General features: G+C 45.2%; 1 long non-coding RNA gene across 1 annotated transcript in view; it reads left to right on the top strand.

Annotated features, from left to right (window-relative positions):
- The window catches only part of LOC140216010 (uncharacterized), a 302,742-nt gene that overhangs the window by 6,226 nt on the left and 274,533 nt on the right, over positions 1–21,983 (top strand). The window lies entirely within an intron of this gene.

The following is a 21,983-nucleotide window of genomic DNA, read 5'->3' as shown; positions in this document are numbered from 1 at the left end:
GCTGAAGTTGCAGTAACACTTCTACAGCTTTACTGCCATGCTGTTAACACTCCATTCCTGCATCAACTTGTGAAAAAAGAACCTCTGTACTGTTGCTGAGTACGATATCATAAATATGATAGTGTTAAACTGGTTATTTCTTTCAAGTACGATTGGCATGATAGATTGGGCATATTTAGGCTCCTGACCCTACGACGACATGTGACACAACTGAAAATAGTTGACTGGAAAGAGCCTTTGCATTATTTTAGTAATGTGCACATTTAATCAATGAATGGGTTAAAATGGAAGTTGTCATGCCATTCTTCCATTGCACGTGTCTCTCCCACAAGGGTTATTCCAGTGAAGCACGATTCCAATAAATCATTTAGATAAGGTTGCAAGTCGTTCAATGAACCAAACTTATGTGTTAAATAGGAAGTATACCATGCTGCTCTTCACTGACTGCAGTACGCTAAGTGTCCGGGGATTCAAAACTGGAGCTCTGTTTCTTGAGACCGGAACCTGTGTTGGCAGCTCCTGCAAGTTTATACACATGATATTTTACATACAGCCAAGCAACAATGTTTAGATACTTTGAGAAATTGTTACCTTAATGCCAAAAAGTTCGTTATACCCAGATTATTACATACTGTCCTACAATAAGACATTTTTGCTGCCTTTAAGTTTCAGGTCATGTTAACTTTTCAGAAACGGAAATGCTAATGGACTGCATTGTTGCACAGCAAAGTAATGTCATCTTGGTGTTACAAGCAAATACAGTTGACTGCGCGATTTAGTGCGTCCGTCTGATAAAATAACTGGTGTGCTGTATTTACATTAGCAAATTATAACAGTGTAGCTGCGTGCAACTCAGAGCAGCGCACTGTGCAAAATCGCGTGCACAAAGAAAAAAGGAAGGGGGAAAGGCAGAGGGACGACGGGGGCGGGGTAGTTCGGCTCGCGCCGTCCTGTTAATGTGAATACCAAGGAAACGTACGAAACACGGCCAGCGATGGTACATACGTTAAAACACAATACGAGCGGCCGATAACAAGCTAGCCGACGTGACAACGAACCACCTTCACGTTGGCACGACGACGTGTTGTACCTTATGCAAGCGCCTACGGTAACAAGGCAGCCAACGGCCACCAAACAATTCAGAGCTGAGCGAACTCGAATAAATACCCTGAGGTGATCGTACACTCACACGCGCCTTTCGCAGTCCCTATCCATAGTGACGTAACATCGTGACCCACAGGGCGGCAATACAAGCTTTCTTCACAGCACGTTCGTCTACTTACGTTTGCAGTCACTTTTCCTTTTTCACGCAGCGGTTGTGCCGCCGTACACCAGCCTCGCCCGGAGTCTAGCTGTACGTGAACGCTGTCGGTACATAGTCCGGATGATTGACGAGTTACGACGGCCGGCCTACGTTTGACAGAGGGAGATTACGACACGATGGCCACAAGGAGGTTTTTTTAAAAGAAAACTTACCGGTGACGAAGTACGCCCCGCATATTCGAGCATGCTTTGTTGGCTGCCATAATGAGCCGTCCGGGTTTGTACGCCTCACAGCAGATATCCACAGAGCCGTTTTCTTCGCATACATTTTTGCCGATGGAAATCGGAAGAAGCTCGAGTTTCCGTTTCCATAATAGTAGTTCTTACACCCGAAGGCGACGCAATTAACGGGCATACTCGAAAAAACCACAAGCGCAACCACCAGTCTTCCCGCAGCAACACCGTCCGGAGTAGCCGCGTTGCTCCCCGCTGTCTAGTTACGACAGCCACCGCCAGGGGCACTCGCGCCGCCCCGGCTTGGCGCGTGCGCTGAAAGATTTTTGGAATCGGTCAATTCTTTACATTATTTTAAGCCGGCGGCTTAACTTTTTCAACTAAAAATTGCATTCACGTCTTCGTCGAAGACAAGAACTGTTAAAGCTGTTCGACCGCCGGCACCTGCTTGGCAATAAAAGTTATACGGGCTATGTTCAGGCTCGTGTATTCAAACGCGGTTGACAAATTGTCGTAGCCATGGAAAAAAAAAAAGCTAGGGACATCGTTGGACATCGCTTGTCTTGGTTTGCATACAATAAAAATACCACAAGCTCCTGGCTGAATACTTTCTTGAACTGACATTGTTGCCAATGTCTTTGCACGACGGCTACGCTTCATATATTTACGCTGTTTACGTGATCCACGTACTGGATATTCAAAAAAAAATATTTCTTGCATGGGTCAAATAACTTAGTTATTTTTCACATGTAATGTCTATGTCCCACATATAACCAAATACCAAAATTTGTAACATTCAGATGATGTTTCGTGGAGCGAGTTTGAACATTTCTAACTTCATAAACAGCATTTCTAGCTAAATCTTAAATGTAACATCTGACGTGCAGGAAATGCTATAATGATGCTTGGTCACTACGCAGAGGCACTGACGAAAGGTCCCACCTACTGCAAGAGGACAGTGCTCGTCATCATCGTGTCTTTCTGTGCCTAGTGTCTCCCGCATTCTTTGTACCCATGTGCCATGGAAGGTCATCCCTCTCATTGCTATGACAGCTAGGTGCAGTGAAATTAAATTTCTGGTGTCATTTTCTTTTAGTTGAACATCCATCCTTGCTGTGTCTGGTGCGAGGCTTAGTAAACTTATGGCTTGTGAACTTCCAGCATGCAGCAGAAGGCGTGATCGAAGGTCTACCATTGACACTCCATCTTGCTGTCATAGGTGTGTATTGTAGAAATTTGGGGCTTGTTGGTAGGTCCTATTGCAGGTATTGTTTTCAGTGTAACAAATAGTACAAGGATACAGAAAAGACCGAAGACACATACACTGGCTAATTTTCTACAAGTATCAATAATAATATCATGGTCGTGAGTTATGGCAGTGTGTGCGTCTACTTCCTTTTCTGCATTCTTGTACTGGTTGCATTACAGTGAAAACTGTTCCCCGCAGCATGGTTAGTGTAGCATATTTCGTTATCTCAATAGACAGATTTTGTTCAACGATATTTGTAAAATCAAGAAGCTCAGAAAGACATACAGGAGGCTTGTCAGCTAGCACATAAACACGAACCAACTAGCCTTCTTTAGTCTTAATATCATACAGTGAACCTGGTAACTCAGAAGTAGTGCTCTCTGCGTGTAAACATATTTATAATGTGATTTTGCTTGTGTGCTTGTGCAAGGAGGATAAAGTTACTATAACTGCAAATTGTTGCATCACTTTTTCAATAGAACATTATTTTGGTTCCATGCAGGCTCAAGCATGAGAGAGGTCTATAGAGTGGTCCTTGCTGTTGACGGAGCTGAGTTCATCAGTACCAGCAGCACTGAGAAGGGAATGGGCTTGCTCCTTGGTGCCTTCTTCGTGTTCAACATCGCTTATCGTCCTAGCTACCCTCTCACGATGAAGTTTTTGCAGAGGCGCAATAGTGCAATAACAAAGCTGCTCTTTTAAAATGTTCGCATTTCAATGAAAATGATCAATCCCCTTCAGGTAATGACCGTTAATTAAAATCAGTACTATGACCAAGTACTGCAGGCAAAAGAAAATTCACCTGTAGGCCGCTTGCAAGTATTGTTTTGGTCAGGTTGTGTAGTGCAATGTGAACCGTTGAAGTCTCATTTTCTTTTTCATGCACTGATATAGCTAGTGAGTTCTGTATGACAGCATAAAGCACAACTAGGTAGCACTTGTTAATGTCATGCATCAGCTCACAATTCATTAAGTTTATTCCTGTAGTGGTGTGTTCTTGCGATTGACAACGGAAAGCCATATCCCTCTCAGGGTCCAACTTCCTCACATTGATTGGGTTTCACTTGATCTCTTTATTTGTTAAACAAGGAAGAAGTTCAGGGGAAGATTGAGGCTTGAAGTGAGATATCGAGCCAACGTTTCGACAAGAGGATGAAGACAAGTCCTCTTTTGGAAACGTTGGCTCCGGTGACATTCCCTGTACCATTTCTCACAACTTAAATTTTTCTAAGAACATATGAAGACAAGGTGATTCTTTATTCTAAAATAAAGTGTTTAATGAAGTAAAACCCTATAAGCAAAAAGCTGGGTAGTGACTTACAATCAGTAGGAAAAATGACATGGAAGCGCATTATTTCTTCCTTAGAAAGACCCGCCGTGGTTGCTCAGTGGCTATGGTGTTAGGCTGCTGAGCACGAGGTCGCGGGATCGAATCCCGGCCACGGCGGCCGCATTTCGATGGGGGCGAAATGCGAAAACACCCGTGTACTTAGATTTAGGTGCACGTTAAAGAACCCCAGGTGGTCAAAATTTCCGGAGTCCTCCACTACGGCGTGCCTCATAATCAGAAAGTGGTTTTGGCACGTAAAACCCAATAATTTAATTTTTTTTCTTTAGAAATTTAGCTGATATAGTAATAACCCCTAACTTTTTTCGAACAGAGATATAACTGAATATTTTGCCAAATAGTAATTCCATGCATGAGGGGAAAAGCTGCACAAGTGCATTTTCACATTCTTAGTCATAAATGTTCATCCAACTTGATATTATGACTAAAGTTACTTTTTCCTAACACCTGCACAATTTCAGTGGCTTTGTTTTGTTCTACCATTTAAGGTTTACACAACTTACATGAAAATTTTTGGTTTATGAAAACGGCACTAATGCTACAGAATAATGGTTTTTATGAAACTAAAGTAAAGCACAGCATTCTGAAAGTCATTAAAGCATGCTTTTGGTATGCTGAAACATTTTCTGTGCTCACATTTTCTGCTTGAAACAAACATCTGAAACTGGAAATGGACGACACTCATGCAATTTGTGCCAAAACTTGTGCATTCAGTCATGTGTTTAGTGAGTGAGTGAGTAAAGACTTTATTTGAAAACAAGGTATTGACGGATGACCCTGTTGTTATGCAGCCACAAGCCCCTGGGCCCGGGCGGCTTCTTCAGCTCTCTCGATGACCTTGGCCTGCAGGTCAGGGTCGGAGCTGAGCAACACGGCCTCCCACTGCTCAGTATTACTTATTCCGTGATTTGTGTGATTTTCTGCTGGGCACGACCACATAATATGGAATAGATCCGCTTTTTGCTTACAATGCTTACATGTATTAGGGTATTGGTGCGGGTAGTAGTAGTGATAGGCTACGGGGTTGGGGTAAGTGTTCGTCTGCAATCGTCTCCAAGCTACTTCTTGTCGCTTGTTAAGCGATTTGTGTGCTGGCGGGTACACTGCCCTGGCTAACCTGTAGTGCTGAGTTATTTCCTGGTAACTGACCATGCGATCCCTCTCTGATCCTAGCGTGAGCCGTCCGGGTGCTCGGTTGGCAAGTCCTCGAGCGGCGGTGTGGGCGGCATCGTTGCCGGGTAGGGAGGAGTGTGCTGGTGCCCAAATGATCTGGATTGGTCGTGGGTGTTGATTGGTGTCTATTATGTGTTTTACGGGAGCCGAGACCCGACCTTTCGCAAAATTGCGTACTGCTGCTCTGGAATCGCTAATAATGTAATGACAATGTGTGGAGGCTATTGCCAAAGCGATAGCCGCCTCTTCCGCTGTTTCGGAGCTTCTGGTGCGAATTGAACCACCAGCGCGTATTTCACCTGAGGAGTCCACCACTACAAGGGACATACAGTTGCGTTCTATGTATTCTGCTGCGTCGACATAGACTACGTCTTTGAAGGCGTGGAATTTCTGATGTAAAGCTTTGGATCGCTCGGCCCTCCTTTCCTTGTGGAATTCGGGGTGCATGTTTTTAGGGAGTGGAATAATTTTGAGATGGCGCCTGTGATCGTGAGGAATGTCTACTTTAATGCTTTGCATCGACTCGTAGTTGATGCCGAGATTCTGGAGGATGTTTCGCCCGGCGGCACTCTGAGCTAGCCTTTCGTATTGAGATATAAGGGGCGCTTCTAGAAGTTCATCGAGGGTGTTGTGCACACCTAGGGCTAGCAATTTAGCGTTTAATTTAATCTGGATCATCTTCAGTCTTCCTAGCTACTGTAGCTAACTGGTGTAAACATTGGTTAATGGAACCAAAATTGATGCGTGTATCCCGAATAACAGCATGCATACATATTATCTAAATAATGTTCCCTTGGAATTGCTTAACTCTTATAGATACCTAGGTGTGCATATCTCTGCTAAATTAGAATGTTCATGCCGATTACGTAATTACCAACGCTAATCGTATGCTTGGCTATCCACGCCGTAACATTTCAACCACCGCTTCATCTCTAAAAGTGCTTCTCTATACTACCCTTATACCTCCGAAACTATAATAGGCATGCGCTGTGTGGTATCCTGTCATTGACAAACTAATTAATTTATATGAACTCGTTTAAAGTAATACAGCTCATTTCAGCTTGTGTAATTATAATATAACTGCAAGTGTGTGCCATGAAAACCAACCTTGCACTTATTCCGTTTTCTTCTCGTCATAAAATCGCATGTGTAGTACCTTCTCACAAGCTGTACCATCATTCAGTACTCCGCAACGATCTCATTTTTCCGCCACAATAAATATCACCTCGAATCAACCACCGTTATAAAGTTTGTCTCGAATCATGTCATACTAAAACGTTTTTGCAGTCATTTTCTCTTCGGTCATCCACGCAATAGAACCCCCTTTCTGCTGAAGTCTTATTCTTTCACGATGATGAAATATTTCGAGCAGCGTTAGCTAACAATATTCTGTAATCGAAGGAGCTTTTACTATATGTTTGTAACCTAACTGTATTTTGTATTTACCACTTTACAATCTTAGTTTGCAACTTTCTCATGAAGTTGTAAACCCTAGCTAAAAGTGTGTAATCAGAAGCCTTTGTATATAAACGATGTAACTGTTCACTCCCCTCTTTAATGCCTTTGGTTTCGAAAGTAACAAATAAAATAAAACTATTTTTTGTATAATCGGACCAAATATGATGTGCTGCCACCCAGCTACTGCGATATGCGGTCTTCCCTAGATTCGTTTCTAACTTTCAGGTTATGGTCACACAAACATGACCTAAAGCACAATTATAACATTGCCTGAATTTGAACTTACACATCATAAATCTGAGGGACATCTGGCAGACTATTGGAGCAAGGTTTGGGTACGGGCTAGTTGGTATTCCATGGTATCAATCGTCACTTACGGCGTATACATAGACGAGGGACAAAAATGACGACGAAGGCAAGCGCTGACTTCGAACTGATTTTTGTTTTCAGAAACAAACGTATATATCCTGAGACACCAAGACAAAGGCGCCACCTACAAAGCGTCATACATGAGTATGCATTCAAAATTCATGACCTAAGATGAACGAGAGCGCATGTGCGACCTCAGAAAAACCAGTTCTTTGTCAGTTAATGCAATTGATGGCTTACGAACTGAGTGACCATCTGCAATCGCTGCTGCTTCAGTGATAAGTGTGGTACATTCATTAGAATGCCTAGCTAAGATAGTGGTTTCTTCGAAAATCGGGACGCAACCGCATTGTGCGCACTTTATTGCTGTGTTCTAGTAACTTAACTTTAAGACTTCTACCTGTCTGTCCTATATAAGACCTACCGCATTTCAGAGGTATCTTATACACAACACCTTTCGAACAAACTGCATACTTTTTTCTATGATTAATACTGCAAATACTACATTTCCTTGCAGCAGGATTGGTTCTGACACAAAGCTGAGCAAGTCGTTTTGGAGCACAGAAAACAACGTCGACACCTGCTCTTTGGCCCATTTTTTTAGCTTTGTTTAATATTCCACGATCGTACGGAATAACGGCTGTTTTGTTTCTTCGTTCATGTACCTCAGGCTCAAAGCTGTGAGGATCGGTGCTAAAATTATTACGCAGGTTCTCCGAGACTGCGACAAGAAGGTTGCTTGGGTACCCTGCCGCCCTCAACCGAGCTCTCTGCGAACTGAAACTAGGTTCTATCAAATGATAACATGATTTCGTTAGTGCATTATGCAAGGAAGCCAAAACAAGTCTTCGGATGTTTTTCTCCGCAAAAACCCACAAGCCGAGATCGCCCTTCCGTGTCATTATTTCGGAAAAAGGCACGTGGCAATATTCTCTTTCCTGTTGGCTTCAGTGTCACCTTAAGAAGCTAAATGTTAATGATCCGTTTCTGGTAAGAGGATCTTTCGAAATGATACACTACCTTTCTCAACATTCTAACGTCCCATTTAAGGCTTTGTCCATAGATATAAAAGACTTGTTTTATTCTATTCCGCATCAGGCGCTCCTGGTTATTATCGAAGAAGCCATTAGTAGTTTTGGTGACGTTGTGTTCCAGAATGAATGTGGTGTGTCTGTTTCAGACTTTATCAAATTGCTTCAACTTTACCTTTCAACTGTCGTCGAATGGAATTAAAATGTTTTCCTGCAAAAAGCGGGATATGTATAGAGTCATGTATCCCTCCCTTGTTGAGCGATTTATTTTTGGCTTACCTAGACAGGAATGTCATGTCACGGATGGGTAATACAAAAATCGAAAAAGCCTTTCGTTATGTCGATGATTTTTTGGTTCTGTTTAATTGTGAGGACAGCTGTGTGGTGACCTCTGTTCGTCAAACGTTAGATCTGTTCGAAGAATGCTTATCTCCGCTCACACTCACACATGAGATTCAGGTGAATGGGGCACACAGGTTTTTAGATTTGAAGTTATCTTTCACCGGGCAACATGTACGCTGGATGTAAGAGCCGCAAGCTAATAAGCCTCTGTTATCCTATGCATCTGCCCATTCAAAACTCGTTAGGAGAGGTATCGTTCAGGCTTGCTTGCATAATGCACTAACGAAATCATGTTATTTGATAGAACCTAGTTTCAGTTCGCAGATAGCTCGGTTGAGGGCGGCAGGGTACCCAAGCAACCTTCTTGTCTCAGTCTCGGAGAACCTGCGTAATAATTTTAGCACCGATCCTCACAGCTTTGAGCCTCAGGTACATGGACGAAGAAACAAAACGGCCGTTATTCCTTACGTTCATGGAATATCCCACAAACTTAAAAAAATAGGCCAAAGAGCAGGTATCGACGTTGTTTTCTCTGCTCCAAAAAGACTTGCCCAGCTTTGTGTCAGAACCAATCCTGCTGCAAAGAAACGTAGTATTCCCAGTATTAATCACAGAAAGAAGTATACAGTTTGTCTGAAACGTGTTGCGTATAAGATACCTCTGAAATGCGGTAGGTCTTATACAGGACAGACAGGTAGATGTCTTAACGTTAGGTTACAAGAATACAGCAATAAAGTGCGCAAAGGGCGGGAAGGCTTTCTAGGTGTTCAGCTGCCCTTCGTTTAAGCAATACATTTCTCTGTTGCGTCGACAATAAAATAAAAGAAACGCGCTGTGGCTGCGTCTATGTTAAAATCACTGAAATGTCTGGCGATACATATGTCGACTCTTTAAAGCACGCCCAATCTGCCGCTGGTAGTTTCCATCTAGTACGAAGCGGAGGACAGGTTTCTTGGTTTACCAATTTTAGTGTCAGAGGGAAGGTGTCACTTTGAAAAAGATTCTTGATGACACTCCACTGTAGGTGCAGGTAAGAGTCGGAGAGCCAATCGTTAAGCGCATCGAAGAATAGGAATTGTAATATAAGTTGTACTAAGTTGGCTCTTTCGGGCTAAACACGCAAGCAGTAGACGTCACTAGAAATGTTTCTATGAACTGACCCCTAGAGTCACACCGGAAGTCTCCTGAAACACTTTTGTGGGCATTGAAATGGCAACTACAACGTAGGGTTCAGGGAGATAATTAATTGGGCTGTCGAGTTCTGTCTTGCTGAGGTGCTGATCCGGTGGAGTGTAAATAGAGCAGACAGTAACAAATTTATTCAATAGAATTGCTCGAATCGATACTGCCTCGAGAGGCATCTGAAGGACTAAATGCCGACAAGCTACTGACTTGTCAACGGTTATTGCTACGGAGCCAGACGTAGCATTAGCATCATCACGATCATTGTGGACGATCGCATATTGCCGGAGGAAATTTCCGTTGGCTTTTGCTGTCTCCTGAACACCGAGAACTATGGGATTATAGTGTTGTAGAAGTTCTTTAATGTCATCGAAATTGTGGTACAGACCTCTGACAGTCCAGTGCAGAATTTGTATATCCACGTTCCACGTGCTGTGTGTTTAAGAGAGGAGTGAGCTCACAGAGCCCTCTCAGGGCGCCGTGATGCAAGTTTTGCCTTTTCTGTAGCGGCCGTGGGATTCCGTTCCTCAGGTGCTAGCTGCGGCGCTTGCACGGGAGTCGTGTCCATCGCCTCTTGGGGGGTGCTGGACACCCGCTATTGAAAGGAGTTTCTTCGCGGGGGAGGCCTAATGTCGTGGGATGAAACATTTGAGGCGACCAGCCTGGAGGTCGACGGCCCCTTCTCACTTGGCGGAGCAGCGCTAGCTGCAGCTACCAATGGGGCGGACAGCGTGACCACCGCCTCACTGTGTGTGGCCCGGACAGGCGCCGAGTACAGTTGTGGCGATCCCCCTGGCGCGTGACCTCGGCAAAGCTTTTCTTCGGCATGCATGACACACGCCTGCGTGCCTCCTTGAATAAGATATTTTTTTTACTTCAATTGTCACAATATAATTAATATTTTGTTCTTAGGCATGCCGTACATATGGACGGCGTGTAGTAAAGGATCGCAAACTTTTTACTGGAAAAGCCGCCTAGCTTCTGGAAGAACCAGCAAGGCTGAATCGACTCATGTAGATTGGAAAAGTAATGCGATCAGGGATCTTCTTATTGCAATACTTTTGCCGTTTCTGAGCCGGTTTTCTCAGTTGCACACAACAGGAAGCAGTGGTTCTATGAAAAAACAGTAAATTTTTTTCATGTTCACACAGGGAATTGGACAAGAGAAATACCCGATCACACACTTGATAAAGCGACAAACTGCAAGAAGAATGTTTTAACCATGTGAAGCAACGCGTCAAGTAAAAGGGGCACTTGCGAACCGGGCCAGGTGCATGCAGCGTGCATTTGCTGTGAGTTAAGCAACATTCGCAACACGATCCCAAATGCGCATTACATTGGTCGAGCCGCGCCAAATGAAACGTTTGTGGGATGATATGGGTGAGCCACGTGTAACAAGTTGTGTGCTTTAAACCGAAGGTCTTGCGAATGACTTTTGAGAAATTACGCGTTGGAATTAATGTACATGCTCTTTTGGAAAATATGGGTGCAAAAACAAACGGGTGGCTGCACGGTAAACAGGCGCGACGGCTCATATTCCATGCTACACGAGCAAGATATGCTCACCCAGCCTAACAAAGAACTTGCTAACAATGTTCTTAACGCAAGAAACAGCTAAACTATTTCTGCAGGGAAAGGGAAACACCTTACCGCACGAGCGAGACGCCACGTGGGAAAGCGCGGTGGAATGGGCGTAACTCGTAGACGTATGATAAGCTGTCTACATTTGAGGTAAAGTGGAAGTGCAAATCGCTATGCTGCCTGGCGGGTGGTCAGACCTTTACTTGATGGGCCAGGAAAAGGCTCGAAAGTCCGCTCTTTACGTAGGTGTGTTTATCTGTGGTTTCACTCTGAAACCTTCCACGCTTCGCCTTTACCACAGCGTCACAGCGTTATCCGTGTCTGTGCACGAGACAAATGATGAATAAATATCACCGGGTTGTGGTTGATGACATCCGCCGATAGCTGTTTCTGATTCGCCTGTTCATATTGATCAGCACAGCTTTATATCCACCCTTAAGACAATAATAATAATAATCTTTATTTCCATCGGGATGATGGAGGAGGTTGTGGGTAAAAGCTGCTCGTAAACGGCAGCTTGACAAAGGCCCACAGCCCCCTTCTACAGGGTAACAACAGCAAAGCAGGGAAAGACACACACAAGTATGCATATAATCTCTTCGCAATTTAGCAGAGCCAAAAATAACAGGATCATTTCATAAATGAAATAGAAACAAAGAAAATAGAACAACAATCAATACAATAAGTGCAGAGGGTATAAAGCTGTACAATAAACACAGTATTAAGTATACACATTATAGGAATACAGGTGGAGTTACTAGGAATGTGTGCAGTGAATCTGTCGTAATTCACGTTTAGATATTTTAAGTAGGTCAGTCCCGGATTTTTTGCAGTTGTTTAATAGAGTTGGAAGTGTGAAGGATAATTTTTCCATTGTGTAATTGGTTCTAGGAGTTAGTACAATTCACTCCTCTTTATGACGGGTAGTGTAAAACACAGTGCTCTTTTTCAGTAATGAGAACTCATGCAGATATTTAAGATGATTTTTTAGTTCGCGCTGGAATGCAAGTGCTAGCTTACAATTGTAAAGATTGAATACTGGTATTATGCATGCTTTGGAGAAAAGACCTTGCGAGTGACTGTTGTATGGTAGATTAAAAAGTACTCTGATAAGCTTTTTTTTTTTTTTGAAGTATAAAGATCCTTTGCAAATTTGTATACGTGGTTGTGCCCCAAACCAAGAAACAGTAATTAAGATGAGAGTAAAATAGGGAATTATAAAGCAGGATCTTTACTTGATACGGGAGATATGATCTGTAATGGGAAATAATGCCGACTGCTCGAGCTAACTTAGAACAGCATCAATGTGACTATCCCATAGCATGTTCTGAGAAAATGTAACACCCAGAATTTTAATATTATTTGTGATTTCTATTGGTGCGCCACCATAACTTAAGCTTATATGAGAATTTAGCTGCCTCGATTTAGGTATAAATATTACAGCTTTCGTCTTATTAACGTTTATGTTCAGATGGTTTACTACTGACCACGTTTTAAGCTTAGTAAGGAGAGGATTCGCGTCATTGTGTAAGATATGACAGTCTGGAGCAGATAGAAATATACTAGCGTCGTCAGCATACAAAACATATTTAGGTTTAGTAGAGAGGTTAGTGAGATCATTGATGTAAATGTTAGAGAAGCGGACCAAGAATGCTGCCCTGAGGAACACCTTTAACTATGGATTTTAAATCAGAACGATAGGTTTCGATTTGAACGAACTGCTGTCGAAAAGTGAGATATGATTTAATAAGTTCAAGCAAATGACCTCGGATTCCATAAATTTCCAGTTTCTTCAGCGAAGTTAAGTGATGAATACAATCAAATGCTTTAGAAAAGTCGACATAAATACCTAGTACAAAGTTCCTTTTTTCCGAATTCGGACAAAATAAATTCCTTCTGTTCCAGCAAAGCTAATTCGGTCGATTTGTTCTTCCTAAATCCACATTGAGCATCTGAAATAAGTTTGTGTAAATCAAAGAACGAGCAAAGCTGATAATGGATAAGCTTCTCCAAGCGTTTGGAAAATATGGGTAAGGCAGAGATGGGTCGGTAATTATTCATATCATTAGGATCACCCTTTTTGAAGACCATAGTTACTTTAGCGATTTGCATTCGCTTTGGAAAGCATGCACTTGTTAGGCAAAGGTTAAAAATATGGGTTAAATATGGACATAAGACATCCAACACATATTTCACCGGACGTGTCTGAATTCCTTCAGCGTCGCAACTTGAACTATTATTTAAAGAAGAAAAAACTGATGTAACTTGATCCTCTGTTACAGGGCTTAGAAAAGCAGATGAATTATTTCTAACGGGCATAAAATTGTGAAAATCAACTTTTTCCATACGAGGTCACTTTTCTTTAGGAAACTGTGGAATTCAGAGTAAATGTAACTAGATCTGCATTTTTTAACCTCTTTGTTTAATTTATTTCGGCACGCCTTAAATTGCTTTAAGGTATCAGGATCTTTTGTTTTAATAAACTGATGGTAAAGCATATTTTTCTCGTTGATTTTTCGGCGCAGTTCTGGAGTTATCCAAGGTTTGCGGAATACGCAGATCTACCAGGAAGATTGTCACTTGAACTGAAAATACCGAGCGTTTCGTCCGGCGAATTGTTGTGCTTTGCCGGCACCAAGTGGATCAGTGAGAAATTGCCAGGATTACGCTCTTTGCCTACAGTTAATGGAATTTGCCAAGCATTCCGTGATGATGGACGCCTCTGGAACCTTCCCCGTGGACACAGGCACCGGGTGACGGACAGTGAGGACTTACTTGTCATACAAGGAGCAGAAGACACTCCGTTCCTTACATCTCGACAGATCAAAGACAGCTTGAACCTCTCCGCGAGTACATCAACAATCAGAAGTCGACTGCACGAAGCTGGCCTGCGAAGCCGTGTTTCACCACGAAAGCCTGCGCTTGCAGAAGCCAATAAGCACGGAAGACTTGTGTTTGCCCAAGGCTACGTAACATGGACTGCGGAAGACTGGTGCTACGTGATGTTCTCCGACGAATCGACGTTTTCCACCCACTGATACCAACGTCAGCGAATTTGGAGAATTGACAACAGCACATTTGACATTCACCCCAATTAATCATGTCGGCTCTCTCGTTTTTTGCGTGGTTGCTATAGTTCAATGCACATTACATTTTACTATTGCGATTCGAAAAGGAGCCATTACTTTGATATTTTCAATATGATTTGGTATATTTAAAGGGCATTGTTATTACCGCAAGTCATCTTACGCCGGTTTACATTCCTTCTTCACATTTGAACCCAGGAACGTACAGCGTGCGGCAAGCAGCCGCTGCTGCTCCGTCAGCGTGTGGGGTGCGCTGTCCAAGGAGGGCTTTGCACCACTGGTTCGCCTAGAGGGCAAATTCAAAGCTGCTGCATATCGCGATGTAATCGAGACCGTCGTTCTGCCCTCCGCTCTCGACGGCCCGTTCCCTGACGGCATCTACTAAACCCTACCCCTTATATAATAACCCAAGTGAGGGATCTTTAAGAAAGTAAAAGTGAAGTGAAGGTAGTGGTTGTGCAACCCAAGCATCCTGAAACTTTCTGCGGGACCGATGGCGCCGAAGTTAAAGAGTGGATGGCGATCAAAAGCACGTGAGTGGAATCAACAGATAGGCAGCAACAGATAGAAGATTGGCAGATAACCTGTTGTCCTACCTAAGAGGTACGACAAACGTGTGGTACAAAAACTACTAAGAGGAGCTAATCAGCAGGGACCAATGCAAAGAGAAGTGACAGAGTTGTTTGGCAAACCAGCTGGCCGAAAATTTACGCAAAGCAGGAACTGGCCTCCCGTGCCTAATCCCCCACGGGGTCTTATGTCTCGTACATCGAGGACGTGCTGGCGCTTTGTCGTAAAGACGATCACGACATGATAGAAGCTCAGAACGTCGGCCACCTGCTTAAGGGCATTGCTGACGACGCCTTTAATCTTCACAAGTGCAAAAGCTGCTCGACAGTTGATGTTGTCGTCAGAGCGCCGACAATTGGAGCAGGCCAAAAGCCGACGCGTCTTGCAGCCATTCGCCAGGCTTCCCAATACCGCCGCAACGTCGACGTGTGAAATTCACCCCGCACAGCAGCATGCGTCGCCATCAGAGGACGTGCTGCGAATCGTTCGAGGTGAACTGGGTGCGATGACGCCCGCAGCTTTCTGTTCGCGTATCCCTGATGATACTATTTCAGTTCCCCTCGTAGAAGGCACCGTTCGCCAGGAACTTGAAAACATTGGCTTACATTCTGTCTGTGCTGTCGCCAGCCCCAGAGCCAATGAACGCCGTTCTATAGTATTTTCGCGCCATCCCGACCGACGCTCCTCTGCGCGTTATCGTAACCCGAAAGAGTGGAGAATCGCGGACGACCAGCCAATATATTTCACCTGTCGCCGCACTGTTCATATTGCCCGATACTGTCGCAACATGTGGCCCTCAACACCTCACACGCCGACCGCCCTGAGCCGCTTTGATGGAAATGCTCGCAATGTTTCGGCCACCGCCAAGTCTAACGGCGCCGACAACTCTGCTAGGAACACATGGTACAGTCGCTCACCATCGCCATGCGGGCACCAGTCTCGTTCACCGCAAACACTTCGCCCATCTTCCCGTTCACCGCAGCCACGTCGCCTTTCGTCCCCTGTGGCTTTTGGCCGCACCCTTTTGGAAAACTAAGAAATGCAGTCTTCGGAGGTGGTGCTGCATCGCCTACTACTGCTACTACTACAGCAAATCCTCTGTGTGTGCGCACAAAGAGTAGTGTTATTGACGTTAAAATAGACGGCGTACCTGTCCAAGCACTCGTCGACACTGGAGCCCACGTTTCTGTGATGAGTGCTAGCCTACGTTCACCGTGCGGCCGACGGCGGCGTGCTGGTTGTTCTTAGAACGTATACTGCGCCTTTAAGTATAGTCGGCCGCCCTACTTCTGTCTGTGATCGACAACTGCCCTCACGACGTTATCCTTGGATTGAACTTTTTATCCAATCATTCTGCTCTCATAGACTGCGTAACCGGCGTTCTTCACTTGGAACTACCTCAACTCGCCGATGCTCCGATCACCGCCCCACCGTACGTGTGCAAGCTTCACGATGCGCGTCCCTCACTGAGGCAGTTACTTACGTCACTTTGACCGCCCAGCCACAGATTCCTGACGGTGAATATGTGCTTCGCCTCATCGTCGACGTGCTTTTGAGCCGGCACGTCGCTGTTCTGCAGACACTGGGCGCGGTTACTAATAACGGCGTCGTTCTAGCACTTCTGAATTTCAGCCTGTGTCCTCAACTGCTTACAGCCGCTATGTTCTTGGCCAGCGTTTCTACCGTATTTTCGCGATTCTAAGCACCCCCCTTTATTTTCGCGAAAGAATTAGGAAAAAATGTTTGCATGCAAATCTAAGCACCCCCCTATATTTTAGGAAGAGCGCGCAGCCAAGGCTGCCAAGCGCGCTTGCTCGCTCTGTCGTCGAGCCGGAGCCGTCGGAGGCCTGAGGTGGAATGGCGTCGGCGGCGCGATCTTGCCGCACAGCCGGACTGCAGAGCCGCGCGGACTCGTAAGCGGCAGTGATAGTGGCTGAGCATCCGACACAAGCGGTGGGTTCACTGATTTCAGCGATCTTTCTTTTGGATGCTTGCAAAATAAAATGTTATTTCTCGCACCAATCTGGTCATGATGTCGCAGCGAAAAGAGGGAGGGGGGGGGGGGGGGTCGTTCTAGATTGTTCGAATCTAAGCACCCCCCTTCACTTTGGGCATCGCGATCATGAAAAAAAGGGGGTGGTTAGAATCGAGTAAATACGGTAGTAGTTTCGAATCTTACATTGCGATTCTTAATGCCGAGGGTGGTTTATTAGCGCCAATTGCAGCTCACAGCTCTGCTTCCTTAACGGATGACTACGCGAAAATGATTGCACCTGACCTCACCTCTGCACAGGCCACGGACATATGTCTCCTGCTCGAATCGTACGGTGACACCTTTGATTTCGGCGACAGGCCTTTAGTCCAAACATCTGTTGTTCACCACCGTATAAACACTGAATACACGAATCCTATTTGTTGGCGTCCCTATCATGTATCGCATGCTGAACGTCGAGTCATCCAGTCAAAAGTGGACAAAATGCTCCGGAAAGGGGTCATCGAACCATCAGGCAACCCTTGGGCTTCGCCTGTCGTCCTCGTGGAAAAAAAGATGGTATCTGGCGTTCTTGCACCGATTATCGCCACTTAAACAAAGTCAAGCGAAAAGACGCCTACCCACTACCACGCATCGATGACGCCTTGGACTGCTTGCACGGAGCTACAATATAACAATATGATACTTCAACACACTCTTCTGTAATCGCAACACAAATCTTGCCATATACTGTGCCTTTCAGAGATGCTCAAAACATTTAGCAGCACACATGCTAGGCACACTTAAGTTCTCCAATCAAATAATTTTCTATTAAAGTAGCCTTGTCTGTTCAATGTGGTCATCATGCAGTTAATATCATAGAACACACGTGGAGAGAACGAATGACCGTACATATGCAACTGCAGAAGCGTGACCATCTTCAGCATTTCCAGTACCTAAAGAACGCATGCATGGTCCAGTGCGACAGCACAATCTTTATAAACGAAGCATCTGGTATAAACCCAACTTTACTGGTCTCGTCCTTTTTTAACGCTTTCCAGACTGAAGTTCCAAAATGGTACGTAGAATATATTCATGTTTACAAGAATTTCCTAAGTGCAGCAATATTGATTCTGTGCCTGCACACAGTTACATTCATTATAAAACGCAATATTTGTCAAAAAAGAATTACGATCACTGACCAAGTCAAGAATATTAGACGTTTTGGAACCCGTACGGGCTCCTTGCTCACAATGCTACGGATTAGGCGCGATGGTCAGTTTTTTGCGTATCACGTGACGTAGGGAGGGAAGACAAACTTTGGGCAGGGTAGCGTTGGTTTTGATAGTGTTTTCTCTCGCTTGTATACGCAAAGATTCGAGGAGCAGCCTCGTGGTCCCATTCTTTTCTTTCCCGATGATTGAAGCATTGTCCCATTTTATGGTGTGATTGCACTTGTGCACGTGTTCCGTCAGTGCGTTCGACACGTGACGATTTTTCTCGACATCGCCTTTATTTTCGTTCAGTCGCCTTGCGAAATTTCCAGTTTCGCCGATATAGACGAAGGTGCAGTCATTGCAAGGTATTCTGTGTACCACCACACCACAGGGAATTTGTCGTCTGCTACGTGTCTTTCATGTTAAAGGCTTGGTTCTGTAGCTTGTAAGCCTGCACATGCGCAAAACGCAAGTCAGCTTTGAAAAGATGCCAGACAACGCTTCGCTTACATGCAGCGCACGTACGGGATGCTCACGTCCTTCCGGAAAACTCTCTTTTCTTTGGGCTTGTTGTTCAACACACGCTTTTCATCGTTCGCGATTAATGCAGCAGGATACCTGCTCGCAAATAGTTCCCGGTGCATGGGTTGTAGCTCCTGTTGCTTGTTTCTTGACTGGAGCACATTAATGTCGCACGGGTCACGAAGGACGATGTTACCGACGTTTCATTGGGCGACCGATTTGCACGATGCGAAGATAGCGACCCGTATGTGTCGTATTCCGGTAAAAGGAAAATGATAGGCTGCCGTCAGAACGGCAAATTAGCACGTCGAGGTAGGGCAGTTCACTTTCTGCTTATAGCTCGATGGTAAATTGTATGGCTGGTCCCACAGCGTTGAGACGTTGCAAAAACTCGTTGACGTCATCCTTGCACAGAACACAAATGCAATCGTTCACGTAGCTTACTAAGGCTTTCACTGTGCGCACGAAGTCAACAAGAACTTTCTAGTGTCTCCAACACGAGATTTGCAGTTGTCACCGATATTGACGCACCCATGACAGTCCCTTGCTTCTGATTGTAAATAATTCAACTATAGGTGATGTGTTGCTCAAACAGAATTGAAGGAGCTGACATACCTCGCACGTACTGTTTGCGAGTGAGGAGTCGTCAGACAAGGTTTCCTTGCAAGTGTCTACGACCAAGTTGACAGGAACGCTCGTCAACAACCAGGTGATGTCCAACGAAAGCATTATGTCATCATGGTTGAGTTTGATGCTGCACACACTGTCGTCAAACGCTGACGAGTTCGGAATATGGTTCTGGATGTTGCCTACTTGCGCACTCGGCGCTTGGTGCTGGTAGCCCGAAAGTCTGTGCAGCGGAGACCTGGTGAAATCGACAAGTGGCCGCAGGGGACGCCCGGCTTATATATCTTAGGTAAACAACATGGTGTTCAGGGTACGGTGAGGGGTGACTGTAACTGGTATTTGTCCAAAAGAAACTAAACTAGGTAGCTTTTCATACTGCTTTTTATAGCGGAGCTCCAAGAGGAGGTCACCGCTGGCCAGCTTCGTAGCCTTGTACCCTGGGCCTATAGTTTTCATCACACATTTATAAACTATAAACGGTGAGATCATGCTCAAGGTGGTCTCTTGTTTATCACTGCGTACTACGTGGTAGCGCCGGAAATTCTGTGTCTTTGGTGGCGAAGACATTCAACTTCGGTGCGCCCCCAATTCTGGGGGTTACCTTGTAGATGGAATGTAGCAGGAATGAACTTGCCATGTATGCTTTCTTGCTTCGGCAATAAGCCAGCCAATCACCAGGGAGCCCAAGAAGGGCACGTCGCAGAACGTGTAAAAGAAGCACTCCGTACTACTGCTATGAATTGATATAACCTAGATTGGTTACGTCATACGCGATTAACCCTTGCTGCTTAGAAAATTGGAAGTTAAATGAAGTAAAGACCAGACAGGAAAGATTGAAAGTAAGAGAAAAAGTGGAGATGAAGACACGAAAAAGCACCTACCGATTGGCCCCGGGTGGGTCAGTCCGAGGGTGTCGTCTGCGTGAAGCGGAAGTGTAAGAGGTGTGTTGCCTCCGCCGAGGAGCCATAAGGTCCACACTCCGCATCGGCTAAATCCCTACGATCCCCTTTTCCACGGACAAGGATAAGCCGCGCATGGTTACAAGCGGAACGGTCCAACTCTCGTCTGCTGGGATACGTGGTGTCGCAACACCGAAAGCCTGCTCACGCAGACGCCCCTGCGAGGCTCCCTCTTGGGGAGTATGAATACACATTTACGAAAATCGCAGGCGCGGTTTCAAAATCTAACGAAGCCTTCCGTGCTGCCGTCCGCCGGCGACCTATTCGAAGCCGCCATATTCGTTCGAGCACGTACTTCGCGCCCTCTCCTGCTGGCGTCAACAGTAGGCGACAATGCGCTTGCGCAGGCAGGCATCATGTGGGCAAGCATTGTGGGCGAGATCTCGTTCAGGGACAGGAGCGAGGAAATGAGAAACGAAGCTACTGTGCGCGCTGTCTTTTGTAGATGAAGCACCAAGGAACTCTTCATTGATCGCGCCTCAATTAGAAAGCTTTCAGAATTGTTGTAGGGCGTTCTATAATCAATGAAGATCACTTGATAAGGCGACGAATGTTTTAGAATTTTGGGCTAAGAGCTGCGCTCTAAAACGGTTCCATGACAAGAAACAATGCTGGGTGGAGGGGAACGTGTTCTCAATACGCTGAAGTAGTTTTTTTTATCGGGTTCTAATTCCTTGCACCCTATTAGCACATGAAGTACAGTCAGCAGTTCGCCACATTTACTCAAGTTAGGCAGGTCATTACGAGCCAACAGGTGAGACTGTGGCATGCGTGTGGCCTATTCTAAGACGGCTGAACATCGTCTGAGTTCGTCGTAAATACGTTACAGGCCGCAATTTTTCTAGGTTGGGCTTAATTACGTGGAGTTAAAGTTAAGTGTTTCGCTGTCCCACGTACTTTCTCAATGGCTCGTCAGTTTCTTCGGCAGGTAAAACGTCAAATCTGATGGGGATAGCTACCGAAAAGGCGCCAGCGTTCGTTGCTGTAGACGTGGCAAATACCCTCTATGCAGACGAACCCAGCATAATACGACTTGCTGTTTAGATGCATTAAAACAGCAAATTAATGAGTATAGGTTCTTGATTACACGGTATTTATGTTTTTTCAGCAACGTTAAAGCTTTAACGCCGCTTAAAGAGTCAGTAAATTGTACTGTCTCTTGAAGTTTGTCAATTTGTTTCACCGCCGCTAGTACCGCATACGCTTCTGCTGTAGAGGTGCTTTGTTTGGGTGTGGAGTACATCAGATTCCAAGAATAATCGACCGACAGGCGCATGAGGTACACCAGCATGTTACCGCGATGTGTCCGTGTAAAATTCAGGGAAAGAGTGCTTCAACTCCAGTTCTACAAAGTGCATTTGAATGAGTGCATCTGGTGCATGACGACGAAAGCAGCTACGCTGGATTCATTACGTGATGTACAAGTAGTGGAGTACCCATTTCCTCACTGATCTTTCTCAGAAGTAGTGAGAACGGCTGCACCGCTGTGCACCCGTGAGCAAAATTGTACGGACCACGGGAGCGCGTGCCAAACTTTTTCCAGTGACTCTATGCCAAACTTGCCAAACTACGCGCTGTTACGTTTCGCCTACGGCGCGCGGTATAGCCGGCGCGGATGCAACGGACGCCGGGGCTTCGTTCCAAGCAGCAGACATTTTGGCCCGTTCAGCGCCGCCGATACGCCTCCCCGCCAAGCGCGTCCAGGGGCCGTATTCTGTAGCGGTTCCTTTGGGAACCGGTTCCTTTGGGCTGTTGCCATTGGTCGGCGTTTCGTTGTCGTCATCCCTGGTGGGCGGGACG

This window comes from Dermacentor andersoni, chromosome 2 (genome assembly GCF_023375885.2).
Source record: "Dermacentor andersoni chromosome 2, qqDerAnde1_hic_scaffold, whole genome shotgun sequence".
Taxonomy (NCBI): Eukaryota; Metazoa; Arthropoda; class Arachnida; order Ixodida; family Ixodidae; genus Dermacentor; species Dermacentor andersoni.
Note: the sequence above shows the minus strand (reverse complement) of the source record. Positions and strands in the feature narration are given on the sequence as shown.